General features: G+C 43.8%; 1 protein-coding gene across 1 annotated transcript in view; it reads left to right on the top strand.

Moving 5' to 3' along the window:
• Window positions 1-3,696: 3,696 nt before the first annotated feature.
• The window catches only part of NRXN2 (neurexin 2), a 588,251-nt gene continuing 571,119 nt past the window's right edge, over window positions 3,697-20,828 (top strand). The window contains exon 1 of the mRNA XM_072117807.1: window positions 3,697-3,923. The gene's annotated coding sequence lies outside the window, so the exon portion shown is untranslated. The remainder of the gene's footprint in view (window positions 3,924-20,828) is intronic.

Here is a 20,828-nt window from a genome sequence, read left to right as displayed (position 1 = left end):
GGGGGTGCTGAGTGATAGATGTAATGTGGGGGCACAGTGTGACATGGAGGCATTGTGGGGGTGCAGTGTGACATGGAGGCAATGTGGGGGTGCAGAGTGACACAGATTTAATATAAGGGTGCAAAGTGACACAGATGTAATTTGGGGGTGCAGTGTGACACGGATGTAATATGGGGGTGCAGAGTGACACGGATGTATTATGGGGTTGCAGAGTGACACAGATGTAATGTGGGGGTGCAGTGTGACACGGATGTGCAGGGTGATATGGATGTAATGTATTGGGGCAGATAGAAATGGATGTAATATGGGGGTACAGTGTGACATGGATGTAATGTGGGGGGAAGCAGTGTGACATGGATGTAATGTGGTAATGTGTGAGGTGCCATTTTTTGCAAAATGAGATGACGTGTTCATTGCTACCATTTTGAGGACTGGGCAACATTTTGATCACTTTTTATTACATTTTTTTATGTTATGTAAAATGGTGTAAAAGTACCGTTTCAGTTATGGGGTTCACTGCAGGTAATAATTGGTTTTATATTTTAAAGCTGAGAAAAGTGTAGGCAGCACTCCAGAAATCCAAAATTCCAAAGGGTGAAGTTTATTGAAACAGTGGCGACTGTTTCAATAAACTTTACCGTTTGGTATTTTGGATTTCTAGAGTGCTGCCTACACTTTTTTCAACTTTACTACTGAAGGATCTTGCCAGAATCCATGGAGGCTCTGCACCCCCTCTATTGAGGTTTTTCTCCACTTTGTGGACTTTGTTTTCTTTTTTTGTACTGCTTTATATTTTGATTGGGCATTTTGAGACATGTGGATACCTAACGTGTTTGTGAATTTTACTGTTTATTATTTTTTATATCATTTCTAGGCAAAGAGGGGTGATTAGAATTTTTGAGTTTTTACAATTTTTTAACGAAACAGCAGAAACCAGACAATGGGAGCTCTCTGCTGAAAATTACATCAATGGGGGCAGAAAAATTCAAAAATCCACCTCCATTTTGTTTTAACTCCTAAAGGGTAAAGTAACTTCTTAAAGTTGGGTTTTCATACATGGAGGGGTGTAGTTTCTATATTTTGAAGGGTTTTACTCTCAACATCACATAAAGTCGAGCAGGTCCCTCTAAACATAGGGTTTGGTGATTTTCATGAAAATGTAAAAAATTGCACCCAAAATTCTAAGCCCTATAACAGTGGTGGCGAACCTTTTGGAGACAAGGTGCCCAAGCTACAACCAAAACCCACTTATATGTCGCAAAGTGCCAACATGACAAATTAAGAAGTAACTTATTGATCCCTGATTTATCACAGGTTTTAATCGTATTGGCATCCTGAGTTCACCAATACAATAGAAAGAGGATGGAGAAATGTGGATCGTAGCTTCCCTCCAGGGTCCCCTGAAGAGGAAGAATCAGGGTTCCCAGAGCAGGAGCTCAAATGACAATTCATCTCTATCCACACCTTCTTTCTCATCCTGTTGTCCTGGCAGCCAAGGATGTCACTTTAAAATAGCGCTGAGCATGGCATGTCCTGTGCTGTATTGGATCACAGGAGAAAGCCTTGAGTCCTCTCTGGCAAACTCTGTGTTGGGGTGAAGCCCTGGGTGCCCACAGAAAGGGCTCTGAGTGCCACCTCTGGCACCCATGCCATAGGTTCGCCACCACTGCCCTATAACATTCTAGAAAATTTCGAAGGGGCATAAAAAACCATGCTACCATAAAGTAGACATCTTTAATTGTTAGTTATGAAGTTATTTGGGTGATATGATTATCTGCCTGAAAAGCAAACAATTTAGAACTGAATATTGAGAACTTCAAATTTAAAAAAAAATAATTAAGATTTTTCCTAACTAAATGTAAAAGATATCCAAATTTTTCAGCTAATTTAAAGTACATTGGGGCAGATTTACTTACCCGGTCCATTTGCGATCCAGCGGCGCGTTCTCTGCACTGGATTCGTGTCTGGCCGGGATTTATTAAGGCAATTCCCTGGCAATTCCCTGAAGTTCCCTGGAACGCACTGGAATACACCGAGCTGGGCTGAGTGAAGGTAAGTGCAAGCTCCGCGACACATTTTTTTTTTTTTAAATGCGGCGGTTTTTGTTTGGCCACGCCCCCCGATTTCCAACGTGTGCATGCCAGCGCCGATGTGCCACAATCCAATCGCGTGCGCCAAAATCCTGGGCAATTCAGGGGAAATCGGCGCAAATTGGAAATATTCGGGTAACACGTCGGGAAAACGCAAATTGGGCCCTTAGTAAATGACCCCCATTGTGTCACGATAAAACAATCTGAAAATCCCTGGGATATGTTAAAGCATTCAAAGATTATTACCACTTATAGTGACACTTATGCAGATTTAAATAAAATCGGGCTTAGTCCGAAAGCCCTAACGGGCCCTAAGGTCCTTAAGGGGTTAAATGGGTTTGATTGTGGACATTTATCAAGGCTTCTATGCCAGAAAATAATGCTAGCCATTGCAATTATTAGCCTGTGGCAGAGGGTGCGTACACACGTTTCATAACGCAACGCTAGCACACAGGAGAGCATAAGCGATTGGCCCGAGCCCCGCCCCCTGTGCGCTAGCATAGCGTTATGAACGCGACGCTAGCGGAGCATGTGAACGTGCCCTAAGTGGACCGATGCGGCCATTCCTGTCCTGCTCCTACGTACTAAACCCTGAGTGCTGCTTAGCGATTGCATGCGTTTCTCTGGAAACGGAGATGCAATTGGGCTGAGCCCTGTCCCCACAATGCAAACACCATGTGTTAAGGCACCTTCCGACGCAGCCTATTATAATCACCAGGGCTAAATAATCACCTCCCTCTAAGGCCGCGGTCACACGTACCGCTAGGCGTCCGTTCATAACGCGACGCGACAGGGGGAGGTCCTCGGCCCGAACGCACATGCGTTTCCAGAGAAACGCATGCGATCGGCTTAACAACAAACAATAAACTAAAGAACAAATTAAATCTCTCACCACTATTGGTTGAATTGTGATTGTAAATTTCAAGCTAAACAAGTTACATGCGAAATGCTGAAACGCATATGCAACCAGGACAAACCCCTTCCTATTCACACTGAATTGAGTTTTAAAATTGAACTAGAAACATAGAAAATGTTCATCTGGGTGGGGTCACATGGGTACTAGTGCTGCATTTACAAGCGGGTCTTGGCCCGATCTTATTAGTGTTTCTGGTGAACCGCATACAATCGTGTGTGTTTCACTTCAAATGCATTCGGGTCAAGGCACACCGCCAATGCGCTACCGTTGTGTTTGTAAGCGAAACGCTAGTGGTACATATGGCCCTGATAAACATTTGCCAAATGCCTGATAGCAGACTGCTAGTGTTACCAATGAAACATAGAACCAGGTCGTTATGGTGGGCGGAAATGAATGCGCATATTAAGCGCTAGACCTCATTTGACCCCATAAGCTTTCACAATTCTGCACTGAACTCCTGCATTCTGACTGCCTCTAGTGGCAAGTATGAGGATTTCATTATTGTCGATTCTGCATTGTGACTCCATCTAGTGGCAGGTATGTGGATTACTTGCTAAACCCCCTCTGGCGGCTGATTCTCAGCATTGCGGCCTTATCCCGCAACTTACTCCTGAGGTCACATGATTTTCTCTGTGGGATGGGCTATAAATGTATTTCGTTTGGTAGAGTAACAGGTGTCTTCCATGGGCTCCAGCCCTCTGTGTGCTTCTGTGTATCCCAGTCGGGGTGTTGGTGTCCGGAACTCTGCAACCTGTTTTTGTTCCTGTCTCTGATTATGGACTTGTCTCTGTCTGCGTGTCCTTGGCTTTGTACCAGTCACTAGCAAAATCCATCCTGCCTTGTGGTGGGCTCTGGTGAAGTCTGGGGGGCTTATGGCCTCCAAACACAACGAAGTGGAATTACATCTGACCTGCAAGGTTAGTGTCTGCCGGGACACCGGCGTACTACATTTTACTTTTTTAGGCTTTATAGTAAATTCAGGGGTGTGCTTGACACCAGAATGAAATCTTCGCCAGGAAATATATTACAGGAATTTCAACTCTTCTAATGCCTTGTCTAAAACTGTGGGACATAATAAAAGTTCCCCAGTGTGCGCTTCTACAGTAGTGGCACTAGTGGGACAAACTGTTGTTGTTGTTGTTGTTGTTGTCTGGTTAGTGTTGATTTAGTAAGTAGAATATCAGGTGCTAATTGTCAGAATGAGTGGAAGGATATGTGTTTTTTTGTTTTTTCCCTCATAATCACTTCATACCATTTCTATACTGGTCTATGTCTCGTTCACACTATTGTTTGTAACGTCAGTATGCCATCCAAGATAGCCAGTCAATGGACATACAATAAAGAAAAGAAATGGACTGTGCTAGCAAACCAACTAATTTTTGCTAACAATTTTTTTTTACTTTTTAATGGTGGACAACAATAATGGATGTCATACAGGCAGAAAGAAACAGATTTGGATACAATGCTAATGCATTACAGACTGCAAATGTACACAATATCCATGTCTGAATAAGCCCTTTTTACTTTGTCTGCTGCAGTTTACATATCTGAGATGCGCATATTATAAAGTTATGCAACTTGTGTATTGTGAGTTCTTAAAGCAGTTGAAGTGTGCATTAGGAGGTTCTGTAGCAGCTATGTGTGTTAGTGGATAGTAATAGGGGGTTGGAAAATTGACCTGAGATGGTGTCTTCCTGGAGAAATTGGAGGAGCTTGAGTCCACGTTCAAACGTCGAGTTTTAAGATCCAAGGGCTTCCATTTAAGAAATGCAATGTTGCCCTGACATGGGATCATGGATGAAGCTCTTGGATTGCATCTCAATACACAACCAAAACGTGATGTGTGAACGCGAGTGTTTCATTTCACCTGCTTATTGGGGAAGTTGGTTGATGCCAATGGGAATGAGCTGAGGAATATTGATAGTGAGGATTGGAAGCAGGGTTTTGTGGGCAGAGCTTATTAAATGAAACAATAATATTTTAATGATGTAGCTAGTTTAAAGCTTAAGGCTCAGCCCGATTTAATATTTTTTTTTTTTTTCCCCTTTGGGATTCTGACTTGCGTCATTTTATATGGTTACGACTTTTGAACATTGTTACTTATCAAAACGATTCTGAGATTTGTTTCCCCCACACAAATGTCGGCTGATTTTGTGTTTATTTACAAAAAGATAGATTTACCAGCTGAATAACATTTCCCGTATGTCTACTTTTACATTTTCATAATTTTTGAAATGTCTGGATAATTTATTTTGATGTCACGCGGCTTACAAATCGAATATCGGTTTTCCGGATTTTCAGAATTGACCATTTTGGGGATAAATACAGTTTTGAATGAAATTTTGGCATCAAACCCCCCCCCCCCCCCCCCCATATAACCAACCCATTTTCAAATCTGCACCCCTCAAACTATCCGAAACAGGTTTTAGGAAGATTGGGAGATCTTCATAGTAACTGAATCAAAATGAAGGTGGAATTTCAAATGGTCAAATTGTGCTGGTTATACGTTCATTTAGCCCTAAAATTTACACATTTCCAAAAGACAAAAAGAGAAAACCCACCATACAATTTGTTATGAAATTTATCCTGAGTGCAGAGACCCGGCACATGTGGCCGTTACTTGTTTTATGGGCGCACAGCGAGGCGCAGAAAGGAAGGAGTGCCCTGCAGCTGCCAGGATTTTAGTTTCCTCATTGGCCCATTTTGAAGGCCATAAAATTTTAGCTTTTTTGTTATTGGGGCCATGTGGCGGCATTTTTTTTGCGGGATGAGATGCTTTTTCCAGTTTTACCATTTTGGGGTTGGTATCACCTATTGTTGAAAATGTAGAACTTTTTTTTTTGAGGGCAGGAGTAGAAAATAATCAATTCTGTACTGAATTTTTTTTTACTTGTGTTCACCGTTTAGCCTAATAATCCATGTTATCTTTATTCTATGGGTCGATACGATTACGAGGATACCAGACATGAATATTTTTCTTACGTTTTACTAAATTTGCCAAATAAAACAATGTGGGAAAAATCTATCATTTTTGCATTGCCGTCTTCCAAGTGGCATAACATTGTTACTTTTTTGGCTATGGAGCTGGTTGATGGCTTGTTTTTTGTGGGAGATGTTGTACTTTGCAACAGTATCATTCTGGAGAACATATGTTTTTTTTTTAACAGTTTTTATTGCATTTTTTGAGGGATTCAATAGGTAAAAATCATTTTTGGCAGTTTTTTTAAAATATTTTTTTTTGCTTTTTTTTCCGCGTTCATCGTGCGGGTTCAATAATTTTTTATTTTTAAAGTTTTATTCTACTGGTTGTTATGGATGTGGGGTATTAACAGTGTCAGCCTATGTACATGCACAGGCTGGCACTGTGCAGTTCTTGCAGGTAACTCTGGGGTCCCGATCGGACCCCAGAGATGCCAAAGCAACAATCGGCGCCCCCCCGAAAATGGTTTTTAGGATCGTGGGGGAAAGACCCTTCCCCCCCCCCCCAACCCAACCGACAATGACCACGGGTGTAGCACTGGGGTTTCGGCTATTAGTTTTAGCCGGCACCCCGTGTTTCCTGATGCTCAGCGTCCGATATATCGCTTTCTACCCAAAATCAATATATAACCACCTGTTTTATATTTAAGGCATAAGTTATCCTCTCTCAGGGGAACAAATTAGGGCAAATTCACATTGTCCGTGATCACGGAACATGAAAAGTGTGTGGTGTCATGAACTAATGGGGGATGGAACTCGGTGCATCATTTTAATATATGATGCATGGAGTTCCTGCTTCCCTAATATACAGCAGAGCCTGTACAGTAATCTCATCTGTCATCAGCTGGTGAGCACAGCAAGTAATACCACAGATGACAAATAGAACTGGACTGCCTGAGTTGCAAAGATGGACAGTAATAAGATCTGCTCTATAATTTGCAGCATGGGCAGCCATCAAGAAAACGCTCCTTAACACGGTTGTGTGCACGAGGATGTTGGTAACGGAGCTGCAAATATTGTGTGGGTGATTGGCAGCAGTGTTTGATGGGCAGAGCCTGTATGCTGTTAAAAAAAATTGCTTATAAATATTTAAAAAATAAAAACCATTTACATGACATAAATGAGCCTACTTGGTAACGCCATTTATAATAAAAATATACACCCTAAATTAAATTTTTGTGGTTATTTTTATTCCAAAATATGGAAAAAAAATGATTAAAAGTTGCATGAAGTACATGATTGCAATAAATAGCAGAAGTGTCAACAATAAAAGTAAGTCTTTATAGAATAAAAAAAAGTAATGACTATATAAATATGATGAACTAAAAAAAAAAAATCAATAAAGACCATTTTGCAGGGTTGCACCTTCAAAATTATAGCATTTAAGTAAGCACATAGTCACATACATATATAATAAACCACACCGTAGAAAATGGCAACTGCACCCAGGGGTCAGGTATGCAAAGGAACCATAGGCGATGACATACTATAGGGTGGTGGAATCTGCACTAATGCCCAGCAAACATGAGCAATTCCAGGAGAGAGAGAAATAAAAGCAAGTGGTCACTCACCAAAAAGTGCAGTTCTTTATTCAAGGCAGTGGGAATTACAGAGCGGTGCTGGGCACGCCACAATGACGGACCGTTTTGTGCGTCCCGCTGGCCTGCATAAAGAACTGCACTTTTTGGTGATTGACCCGCTTCATTTCATTTCTTTCTCTCCTGGAATTGCACATACATATATAATTTACGCACAGAGCCGGTGCCAGCACTAGGCATAATGGGGCAAGTGCTGGGATCCAGGGGGGCCCGCTTAAGGCTGTACATAAGGAATCCATGGGGGTGAGGGGAGCTTCATATAAAATAACCATGAGGGGGCTGCAGCATCGGACTGGCCCACCGGAGAATCCTCCGGTGGGCCCCGGTGCTGCTGGTCACGCGTCCGCTGTGTCAGGGGGCAACCACCGTAACAGGTATTTCCCCTTAGTTCTGGCGTGGAGTGCCGGCGCGGCCGCGATGACTGATTTCCTGCGCCAGCACTATGTTGTTCCGCCGCCAGAACTCATAATTCTTTTCTCAGACTGTTCCAGCGGAACTCCTTTGCGGAGTGCTGGCGCGCGAGTGAAGACTGTGTTCCGGCGCGGGCGCTATTTCCTCCGCCGCCGGAACTAATTATGAATGCAGCCATCACGTCCGCGCCGGCATCTGAAGGAAAATGCCTGGTAAGGCCTCCGCGGCTGCTCTTGAGTGTCCTGTGAGCTGCTTCTTCTGTTTGCCTGCACACCTCGGCCGAACGGGGGTAAGTATAATTTTTTTATATTTATGGACCGGGACCATTCTGAACTGCTTGGTGGAGGACTTTGGGCTGTGCTGGGCGAAGGGCAGCGCCTATGAGCTGGGGAGGGGGGTCTAAGACTATAATGAGTGCCCAAGGAGGGGGGGGGCGCTTTAGAGTGACTGTGACTATGACTGTAGTTGGCTAATTAGGGGGGCCCTGTACTTATACTGGCTAATTAGGGGGGCCTTTGACTATACTGGCTAATAATGGGGGGGGGGGCCCTGTGACTATACTGGCTAATAATGGGGGGGGGGGGCCCTGTGACTATACTGGCTAATAATGGGGGGGGGGGGCCCTGTGACTATACTGGCTAATAATGGGGGGGGGGGCCCTGTGACTATACTGGCTAATAATGGGGGGGGGGGGGGGCCCTGTGACTATACTGGCTAATAATGGGGGGGGGGGGGCCCTGTGACTATACTGGCTAATAATGGGGGGGGGGGGGCCCTGTGACTATACTGGCTAATAATGGGGGGGGGGCCCTGTGACAATGACTATGTTGACTGCAGTATTGCTGTTACAGTATTGGCTACTGTAGGGGCACTGTGCCTAATAGTGGGAACACCAATAGTATATTGAGTACTGTGTGGGAATAGTGATTATTTTGGCTTCTGTGCAGGGCACTGTTAATGTTTTAGCTACAGTTTGTGAAGTATGGAACCTAAGTTTTTGTATTGCTAAATCTGCAGAGACAAGTCCTGGCGACTTCAATATGCTAACATGGCGGACATGGAAGATGATAGACTCCACATATCAAATCGTGTCTGTAAGTCGACAGATTTAAAGTAAATGTCACAATACTGCAACATCTCTCTGTGCTGTGACTGTTATTTTCTACTAGGATGAAAAAATAAGACTGTTACTTATGGAGCTACAGCCGCAGTACACAGCCATACATGGAGCTACAGCCGCAGTACACAGCCATACATGGAGCTACAGCCGCAGTACACAGCCATACACAGTGGGAATACATTCTATTGTATGTAGCTCAACCCAGTGACAGGAGAAATTGTAGCACCCAGAGGAATAACACAAGCACAATTTGAGAATTGTAACTATGCTGGCTACTTGGGGGCTGTGACTATACTGGAAGATGATAGACTATACTGGTTTGTGCATTATAATTGTTATTTCATGGAAAGGGCAAGTATTTCCTGTACACAGTATTTATCTGTGTTGCTCCAACTAAGCTTGATTCTGACACCGTATTTATGTTATATAGTGTTTGTATGAAGCTTATTTTGGTGCTGTATTTCTGTTCTGGGCTTGTCTGGGGTACTGCAGTTAAGTACAGAGCTTGGCAGTGTAGTTTTTATCTTATGGTATAAGAAAAGGTTCTTTGCTTCAGTTGTGTCAAAGTGTCCCATAATCTGGCATGTTTTCTGGCATGATCTAAACCCACTAATAGGAGGTACAAAGTACAATAAGACATATTTTTAATATACCAGATTTATCCAGCATCACCCTGTAATAAATCTGCTGCAGTACAAGGCTGTCTGTCTGCTAGTCTGGTATTCCTTCTCTTTACATGAATAGTGGGCCCAAGGTACTCCAGTCCGACACTGGGGGGCTGTTCAGTATGATAAACTAACAAATATTTTAAGGAATAGGAGACTGTTTTAGTTTCTGCCTGGGGCCCACTGAGGCTCTATTTGTGCCTATAGCTATAGAAGTTAAGGCCATATTCACACTTCCATGGTCAGTCCATGAACTGTGGGCTGTGCAGTATCCCGTTTTGATCAACCAGAGTGTTCAGGATGATACTTCTTGCACCATAGTAATATAAGATGCAAGGAGTCCCTTCTTCCCCACAACAGCAGCTACTGTACAGTAGTATGTGGGAGCCCATCTTTGTCAGTGGTTTCATTAGGAGCAGATTGCATCAGGCTTGATCGATGATGAATGCTTTCCATCAAGAGAGCAGAAAGTATGAAATGAAGGAGGGGAAGATGCTTAAAGGAGTTGGCTTCTTGTGCACCAGAGATGGAGTCTTCTTTGCAGCTACACATGTTGTGTTCCTTCTATGCCGCTCAGCAGTTCAGTATTGTGGCAAGTGCAACACCCTCGCCGATGCAAGGCAGAGGAGGGGTTGCGAATACGTCCCACCATGTAGCTTGCAGCCTGTGAAGGGTCTGATCAACCCCACAGCAGGTCACTACACAACAAATACCTCACATAGATGGGCATTGCAGTGGTAGATCCTGCATGGTAAGGCAGGAGTTAATTCTTTGATGTGATGTAAGATGTGTCATCCAATCACATGTGTTATCCTAATGTCTGTGAGCTGAGCGGTAATTGGAGGAGTAGCCACCACCTGACCAGTGGGAGTAACAAAACCCTGGTCAGGAAACTTCTAGAAGAGAGTCAGACCCAGAAGTCTGAAGAGGAGAGAACACTTCTAGAGTGCAGCTAGCACACCAGACCAAGAGCAGGTGAGCCCAGCTCCCTGCCTGACGAGTGGAGCTAATAGCTAGTAGTGAGGAAAGGGGTATCATCCTACCTTCAAGGGTGATACCTGAAGCAATCCAGGATAAAGCTGAAGCATCCTACTAGGACACAACTACCTCCCAGCCTGCCATTGCATCCAGGCTGATGATCGACATCCTGTGGCTCCCTCCAACTGAATCTCAGCAATCTACCATTCTGTTAAGGCACGTTGCTGCGGTTCCTGTCGGTTCCAATAAAGAACTGTAAGTTGTTTTTTTTCAACGTCTGGTCCCTGCTACTACGGCTGTCACCATCACAGGCACCCTGTCCACCACACAGAGACTAATACTCTAGACACCAAAGGGTTGCCCCAGGGAGAACCGCTATAGCAGCCTCTCCCTCATCATTTCTTGCCAACACCACCCTGCTGGAGACCTGCCAGGCTGTAGGACAGCCCTCTGGTTCCCCATACCAAGCACCGTGACACTAGCATGCCTAGGCCACAACCGCCAGCCACTCAGGTACTGCGGGCCCCGGCTGACTCGAGGCCCCAAGAAAAGGCTAGGCCCCGGTGGGGGATGTTGCACAAGGATTTCTCGGTGCAGTGAACAAACAGTTTCTAAAGTGGCATACGGTATTTTTCGGACTATAAGGCGCACTGGAGTATAAGGCGCACCATCAATAAATGCCTGTTATATATGAACCTAAACATTTTAAGGCACACTGGACTAAAAGGCGCACCTGATTATAAGGATGATTGACCAGCAGGTGGCAGACCTGTGCACAGTTCAAGGCAGCTGTTGTCTGTAAGTAAGGTTCATATATAAGGCGCACTGGACTATAAGGCACACCTTTGATTTCTGAGAAAATCAAAGGATTTTTTGGGTGCCTTAAAGTCCAAAAAATATGGTACTGTAGAAATTGGCTCAATTGCTTCCAGACCATTGCAACCAGATATGATCACCTTCTTTACTTCAACTATGTTTGCGTGCTCCAACATAACTCCCTGTCAGAACACCTTGTATTGTCACATTTTCTGAATAAGTGCCCCCCCTGCCTCCAATGTCCCCTCCAATGTGCACTTTCCTGTAGCGTAAATAATAATAATCTTTATATAGCGCCATCATATTCAGTAGTGCTTTACCAATTATCGGGGACGTATATACATAACATACTACATTACGGAGTACAAACAGGCATATGGAACAATATGAGTGAGGGATCTGCTCACAAGAGCTTACAGTCTATGTGGATGAGGACACAAGAGGTATAAGAGCTTATGTAATGGTCCAACTATTCTTTTAAAAGGGAACACAAAATAACTTTAAAAAAATTGATGCTGCTTAATCATCAGCCGCCATCTTATATACAAAGGTCAAAGTCGGGACTGCAGAGAAGCCTAGAGTTTGGTATCTATCTAGTGTTTGCCGGAAAAGCAATGAGAGGAGGACATAGGATGGATTAGTAAAGGGAGGTGAAATTTCATGCAGTTAGTGAAAGTGATAGGCTTACCTAAAGAAATGGGTTTTAAGAACTGTCTGAAACTTTGGAAGTCGGCGAAGTCAAAAGTATTGCTGCAGCTTGGGTGAAGGTCTGGAGTTGAGAGGTTCAAATTAAGGTGGAGATTAATCTAACATTACTGGCAGATCAAAGACCCAGGTTGGGCGATAGACAGAGATGATGGGTAGGGAGGTGCAGCGTTATGCATAGCTTTGTGGATGAGGGTTATTATTTTAACCCCTTCATGCTCAATGACCAATATATCCTTCAGTGAGCAATGAAGGATGTATGAAGAGTGGTCGTGGATGTTAACCCCCTTGATTGCAGACATCGGTGTATGGGTTGAGAGGAACGCTTCCCCTGATGCCATTGGAGAGTGGCAATCAGTCGCCATGACAGCCTTGGGTCTTCGTTAGACCCAAGGCTGCATGGTTTCCGAAGATTCATTAGCTCATAAACCATGAAAATGTAAACGCCATATACTGCAATACAGTTGTAGGGATGATCAGACTGTCTATGGTTAAAGTACCCTAGAAGGGCTAAGAAATAAAAAAAAAATATTTTAATACTAAACTAAGCTGATCTAAAACTAAACCATAAAAATCACAAACATGTTAGGAATCGCTGCTTATCAAAATATAAAATGGCTTGAACCACATAACCGAAAATGTCAGCTCATTTTGCAAAAAATTACACCTTGCACAGCTCCGTATGCAGAAGTATGTAGTTATTCGGGTCAATAGATGGCGAAACAATTTTTTTTTTTTTTTTTTTTTTTTTTTTCTTCGTACACCTTTTTGAAAATGTATTTAAACACAAAACCTACATAAATACGGTATCTCCGTGATCATGCCGAACCAAAGAAACTAGATGCTGCTTTGGAGAGCACAATGCAGGTTGTTAAAACTGAGTCCACAAGAAAGTGCCGCAAATGTGTTTTTTTTTCACCAATTTCATGCTGAAAATAATCTCACACAGCTCTGTACATGAAAAAAAAAAATTAAACTTGTAGGTCTCTGAAGGTGGGGAGCGGAAAAAAGGCTGCATCCTTAATATGTTAAATGCAGAGGGAGACGGGCTACCAGAGTACTGACTAGCACAAATTGGAGGCATCCATGTAGCATTTGGTCTCAAAGAAGAGCCTGGCTGCTGCATTAAGAATGGTAGGGAGTTAGTGTAACCAACTAGAACTACTAAAACTGTAGTCTAGTCGAGAGTAGACTATCATATTGGAGGTTTCAATTGTAAGAAATTGGCTAATTCTGGAGATGTTTCTGAGATGCACACGGCAAGAGATTGCCTATGCGGTGCAAAGGAGAAGTTGGAGGCCAGCACAAACCCAAGACAGTGGGCCTGTTGTCTCTGCATTATAATTATCCCACAGACTGAGATGCTGAGGTTAGGGTTGAGATCAGGACTAAGGCTTTTAGCCGAAACGCGTTAAACATTACCTGTGTTTTACCTGATGTATTACGAATAAAGGAGCCTGCAATGGAATTACTCTCTGGTCAGGGTTGGGTTGTTGAAAGATGGCAGAGAGACATTCAATAGTGTTCTGAAGTAAGGCAGGGATTATGTTACGTGCAGAAGTATATAGCTTGGTATTATCAGCATAAAGATGATGCTGGAAACCAGATCTGCTGACGATATGTCCGATGGGAGTATAGAGGGGGAAAAAAGAAGAGGACCTAGGACTGAGCCCTGAGGAACCCTGACTGTGAGAGGAAGAGCGATCCAGAAAAGGAGATCCTGAAAGTGCAATCAGCGACATGGGAAGAAAACCAAAGACTACAGTGTCCTTTAAGCCAATAGAACATAGCATCCTGAGGAGCTGGTGGCCCACTATATCCAATGCTGCCCAGAGATCCAGAAGAATGTTGAGAGAATACTGTAGCCACCTTTGCTCTAAAGTTTCCAATGATCTCCTCACTGCAGTTTCAGTCGAATGCATAGTACAAAAAACCTATTTGTAGGGGATTGAGGAAGAAGTTAGCCGAGAGATAGCAGGTTAGCCGAGAATAAACCAGGCCTTCCAGGAGTTTGGAGATTAAAGACTGGTCAGTAGTTATAAGAACTGAAAGGGTCCATTGAAGGTTTCTTTAGTAATAGGGTAACAACCGCATGCCTCCCTCCTGCGCCCCCGCCCCCATTGCTTCCAGTGTCTCTTTCCCAGCTGAACTCTATTAAAAAAAAAAAAAAAAAAAAAAACAATACTTGCCTTCCCCCTTCCCTCTCTGCAGTCATCTTCCTACACTTCTTCACATTAATGCATGGCTTTATTGTCAGCAGACGCAATGTGCTGGCAATGGAGCCGTGCATTAATGCGGAAATGAAGTAAAGGAAGAGAAAGCAGCTGTGGCAGAATGGGCAAGGTGGTATTGTGTGGTGTTTTTTTTTTTTTTTTTTTTTTTTTTTTTTTTCTTGCTCCATGGCCTGGTCTTCAGCTGTGGCCTGGTGGCTGGGGAACACTGCTTTACATGAACATTACCGCCACTCACTGGGTGTAACAGCATTCTGTATATAAACTGCATGTCGGCACTTCTGAAAGTTGAGAAATATGAGTACGGGTCCCATTGCACTGGAGTAGTGGGATATTTAAAAGGTGGGTGTACTTTTTTTCATATAATTAAAGTATGTAGCTTTGTCATTTTCCAACCTAATCTGAAGTCCAACCTATAATTCCTACAGTGTTAATCCAAAGGAAGACAAAGAACCTACAAGGCTTATGCCCATTGGCCAAAAGTTGAGTATAAGTTCTTCCTGACTCCAATTTAGCAGGCAGAATAACTGACTGGATCAAGATCAACAAAAGGTTTTTTTCCCCAAAACCTTTGAAAATTTTGCACTCTGAAAAGGTATCCAGGTGCCTTTTGAATATGTTCAAAATATCAGCCACAACCTCCTGCGGCAGAAAGTTCCATAGTCTCACTGCTCTTACAGTAAAGAATCCCTGTCTATAGCAACGGTAGAACCGCCTCTTCCCTAGGGGTAGAGGATGCCCCCTTGATCTGCTCACAGGCCTAGGTTTAAAAAGATCCTTGAGAGATCCTTGTACTTCCCATTCAGGTATTTGTACATTGGTAATAAGGTCTCCCCTTGGCTGTCATTGTATTCTTGTCTTCCCATTTACAGCTTGGGTGCCCTCCTTTGTACCCTTTCCACAGTTCAATATTTAATTCAAATCTTTTAGTAACCTTAACATGTTTTGGGTGCGGGGCTCCCTGGCTGGGGCCAATTCATTTCTGAAATGTGACTGAAAAATGACGGCAAAAGTTGCGCTTTTAAGGTTCCTCCCCATTTTTCAAATCCTTGTCCACGTCACTTTATATGATAACACCTGGGATCCTTTCACTTTTGTGATTTTGTGATTTTCTGTGAGTGTTAACTTTTAGTTTGTTTTCTTTTTTTTTCGCTTTTCAGACATTGTCCCCCAAATAACTAACATTAATAACTAAAAATAAACCTAGCACGAAGCAGAGATATGGTAAATTTTAAATGTCCTTTCATACTGTGTTTTCAGAAATTATTTCAGCAACCAATATTTTTCTATATTTATCTTAGGGATTTAAAGACCTATTTATTAGAAACCACAAACAGCCACCCAAATTGCACCATAAAAAACACACCCTCTTAAACTATACAAAAAAAAATTAAAAATTGCCTACAACTATTGAACTCCCTAATGTGAAAGCTTGCAAAGGCTTTAAAGGGGTTATCCGGGTTTAAAATTTTTTTTTATGGCCGGGCTGGGGAGGGCTATTTAAACATAATAAACATGTACTTACCTCCTCTGGTGCTGCCGATGTCCTGCGCCGCGGCCCGTCTTCTCCGTGCGCCGGTTTCAGTACAAGCTTCTGGCTGTCCGGATGCTCCCATGCGCACCATCTCCCAGCGCTTACAACGCTGAGAGATGGGGACGGATGGGAGGAGCCATCCACAACACGGACCGGAAGCTCCCTGTGCACGGCTTCCGTGCCCCTGTTTGTTTACAGGGGCACGGATCGAAGTGACCGCGGCGCGGGACATCAGCGGCGCCGGAGGAGGTAAGTCCATGTTTATTATGTTTAACTATCCCTCCCCAGCCCGGCCATAAAAAAAATTTTAAACCCGGATAACCCCTTTAATGATTTTTAGCAAATTTTTTAGAAGTATATGTAACGTCCATGTCAAAATGTCACACTATCCGCAGTTGGCTGAGTAGGTGGCGTTCATTTGTGTGTGAACTGTGGCTTGAATAACTGAGCCGCACCCTGCTCCTTGCATTTCAGCCCTGCCCAGCAAGGGTTACTAGCCTGATTGACAGTTTGCTGACAGTGTGCTGCTGGAGGCGTGTCTGGGAACTGCCTTATATACCTGCCTACTCCCATCAGACCTTGCTGGTCAAACTGCTCTCTTGCTGTGTTCGCTAGCTTCTCTAGTTCTGGTTTCTGATCTCTTGATCTATTGCTTTGAGTTCAGAAGGTGGTTCATTCCAAGTGGATGGAATGATGGAGCCTTAAGATACCAATTTAGATTGGTCTTGTCTGATGCTATGTTAGTGAGACCTCCTGAGCCGAATACCTTGGAACAGGCCATGATTTTAGCAGTCAGAGTAGACATACGTCATAGAGAGCGTAAGCATGAATGTATGTCTACTTTCCCCAGCACCACGACGGCACCAACCAGAGAGAGAGGGATCCGCCCCCAGGGACAGGAAACCTGAGCTTAAAAACCGCACTCCTCCTATCCTGCCTCAGTGGTTTCCTGTCCCTGGAAGGGACCCGAGCTTCTCTGGTTTATTATTTTTGGAACCGCTGGTTGGCGGTTCATATATTACTTACCTGCGGAGGCCTCCATCCAGGGAGTTGCACCCGCGGTCGGCCGACTTCTCCCGCCTCTAGGACCAGGCGCGCGCACGCAGAGCGCTTCTTCAAACTTGGTCCGGCGCATGGCAGAGAGCGCGACCGGAAGTAAGAAGTACTTCCGGTTTGCGGGGCCGTGTTTCCCTGACACGCCGCCAAGATCCAGGAGGAGCCCAGGGATTTTAGTTTCCCTCCTTGGGTGAGTTGTTTATTATAATATAGTAGTTTTTCACTATTTCTGGGACTCTTTTAGAGTAAGAAAACTCAAAAGAGTCAAAGCGGCACCGGAAGGGGGGGGCGGAGCCTATTTTCATAAAAAGACCGGGCTTTCAGGTGAATGGCGCTCTAACACTCTTTCAGCATGACAGAAAGACGTGATGCTTCTGAGCCCTTGAGGACCCCGACTCCGGTAATTCAGGGTGGTGAGTGTTCTTAGGGACTTCTTTTCGGTGGTTTTCTGACACTAATACCAATTTTCTAAAAAAACTATTTTTAGGGAGAAGAGGTCCCCAAAAAAACCCATCACAGGGATTGTAAAATCTGTAGTCGAAAGTTGCCTACAAACTATGAGAAAAGTACTTGCTCCGCATGCATTGCAAAGATTGTGGCAGAAGAATCCTCTTCTTGGCTGGAATCCTTGCGGTCTGTCATTAGAGAAGAAGTGCAGGTGTCAGTTAAAAATATTATTGACCAACAACCTACCTTTATAGAAAAAGACCTTCCGGGACCCTCCTCGGCTACTCCCATGGAAACATTATCCGTATCAGAGGAGGAGGGAGAAATGGGGGATGTCTCTCCAGTCTCAGAAGAGGAACTGTCGGGACGTCCTTTATTCTTAGCGGAAGATACGGAAGGGCTATTGAGGATGGTTAGATCCTCCATGGACATAGAGGAGAAAAAACCTCATAAATCAATACAAGACATAATGTTTGAGGGACTGTCGGAAAGGAAAAGGCGTACCTTTCCAATCCATGATACCATACGTTCCCTGATCACTAAAGAATGGCAAAACCCCGATAAAAAGTCCTATATCCCTAGGGCGATTAAGAGAAAATACCCCTTTGAGGAAAACGACACGTCAGCCTGGGGCCTTCCACCAAAAGTGGATGCTTCTATTATTAAAATCTCCCGTGGCGCCTCCTTACCCTTTGAGGATATTAATGCCCTGAAAGACCCCATGGATAGAAAGGCAGAGGGTTTTCTCAAGAAATCATGGGAGTATGCGACCACTTCCTTCAGACCAGCAGTAGCGGCAACCTGTGTGGATCGCTCACTCCTGTTATGGTTAGACCAGCTGGGGGGGGATATCCAGAATAAAGTCCCTAGAGAATCCCTAAAGACCTCAATAGCAGGTATTCAAAAAGGGGCAGCTCTACTGGCCGATGCTTCAGTAGATATACTAAGGCTTTCAGCTAGATCCGCAGCCTTGTCTAACTCAGCCAGAAGGGCGTTATGGTTAAAAAAATGGTCAGGGGATATAGCCTCTAGAGGTAAACTATGCAGCATCCCCTGTGACGGAAATTTCTTATTTGGTCCCATCCTGGACGATTTGTTAGAAAAAGCAGGTGAAAAAAAGAAAGGTTTTCCTATTGCCTCTACTCCTAATAAACCGAGACCCTTTCGGTCCTTTCGTAGATCAAGGTACCAAAGGAGGGATAGAGAAAACAGACCAGGTCCATCCAGACCCATTCAGCCATCCAGGGGTTACTTGTTCAGCCAACAGCAGACGCAGTCTAGGCAGACCACTTCCCGGCCACAATGACGCGAGGCCCCAGGTGGGAGGAAGATTATCCCACTTCCTCCCCGCCTGGGAACACATTTCATGCAGTCAGTGGATTCTCAGTTCCATATCTCGGGGGATAAAGCTGGACTTCAAGAACTTTCCTCCTCAAAAATTCAGGATAACAAGAGTCCCATCAGGAGAGAAAGGCAACACGATGATGGCAGAAGTGACCGAATTACTCTCCAAAAAGGTACTGTACCCAGTTCCAATAGAGGAAGAACGACTAGGGTTCTACTCAACACTATTCTGGGTAGAAAAACCAAGTGGCGCCTTAAGAACTATTATAAATCTAAAAGAGTTAAACAGTTTCTTACAGGTACCAAGCTTCAAAATGGAAACACTAAAATCAGCGGTAAATCTGCTATATCCGGGATGTTTTATGGCGTCAATCGACCTTACAGACGCCTATTACCATGTACCTATTCACCCGGATTATCAGAAGTACCTAAGGTTTGCGATTCAGTTAGGTCCAAAAATAGGACATTTCCAATACAGAGCCATCCCTTTTGGTATTGCTATCGCACCAAGGGTTTTTACAAAAATTATTTCAGAAATGTCAGCCTTCATCAGACTAGATCAGGGGATCTTCATACCTTACCTAGACGATTTTCTTCTGGTGGGGCCTTCAGAAGAAGCAGTGAAAAAACAAGTAATCAGAGTTCGGAAAATTCTAGTTTCTCTGGGTTGGTTAGTCAACATAGAAAAATCAGAAATGGTCCCGTCCCAACAGAAGCTCTTTCTGAGGCTTCTCCTAGACTCAAATTACCAGAAGACCTTTCTTCCCCGGGAGAAACAAGAAAGAATAAGAGAAAGTATAATCAATATAAATGGGCTCAATTTCACATAAGAACCTTACAGTATTTTCTTCTTCAAGTTTGGGACAAAAATCCCTCTTCCTTAGACAAAGAGATACATATTCCAGAGTTAGTAAAGGAATCTCTAAATTGGTGGTTGAATCGTATAAATTTAGAAAAAGGGGGTTGGGGTGCACACTTGGAAGGCAGAATATTTCAGGGCCAGTGGAGCACTCAGGAAGAACTTCTTTCATCAAACGGCAAAGAATTACTAGCCATTTTAAAGGGGCTGGAAGCAGCTCTACCTTTCCTGAGAGACAAAAACATTGTAGTAAGATCAGACAATACCTCTGCAGTAGCATATATAAACAAGCAAGGGGGTACAAAGGGTCCACACCTCATGCAGATAACCTCTCTCATATTTCAGCTGGCAGAGTCACACCTAGCGTCACTGAAGTCGGTATACATAAAAGGGGCAGAAAATACCCAAGCAGACTTCTTAAGCCGCAACATCATCCGTCAGGGAGAATGGGTTCTCAATGGGAAAATCTTCAACCTGATAACCAAAAGGTGGGGGGTCCCGGAAATAGACCTTTTTGCCAACAGAGAAAATCGAAGGGTGAAACATTTTTTTCTCCATAGATTACAGGGATCATCCATTAGCAATAGATGCCTTCTCCCAAAATTGGGGGGACTTTCGCCTGTTATACGCTTTTCCCCCCATGATCCTAATTCCCAGAACTCTGGGGAAGATAAAGCGGGAAAGGGCAAAAGTCATCCTCATCGCCCCCTTTTGGCCTCGCCGTGCTTGGTTTTCAAGTCTGAGAGACATGTCAATAGCGGACCCATGGGTTCTGCCAGAATGGAAAGACTTATTATACCAGGGCCCTATTTATCATCCGGAGGTGAGGGGACTTCATCTTACGGCATGGCTATTGAGAGGTTGATTCTTGAGAGAAAGGGTCTGTCAGGTCAAGTCATTTCGACCCTCCAAAAAAGTAGAAAGCCCATCACTTACAGGATTTATTTAAGAACTTGGAAGGCTTTCTTTAGGTTTATGGGTCAGAGACCAATTGATATGTATAATCCAGATTTTAATAACATTCTGGGGTTTTTACAACTAGGCCTAGAAAAGGGTCTGAAACCATCCACACTGAAAGT

Source organism: Engystomops pustulosus, chromosome 7 (genome assembly GCF_040894005.1).
Source record: "Engystomops pustulosus chromosome 7, aEngPut4.maternal, whole genome shotgun sequence".
Lineage (NCBI taxonomy): Eukaryota > Metazoa > Chordata > Amphibia > Anura > Leptodactylidae > Engystomops > Engystomops pustulosus.
The sequence above is the reverse complement of the archived record's forward strand: the minus strand, read 5'-3'. Positions and strand labels throughout refer to the sequence as shown.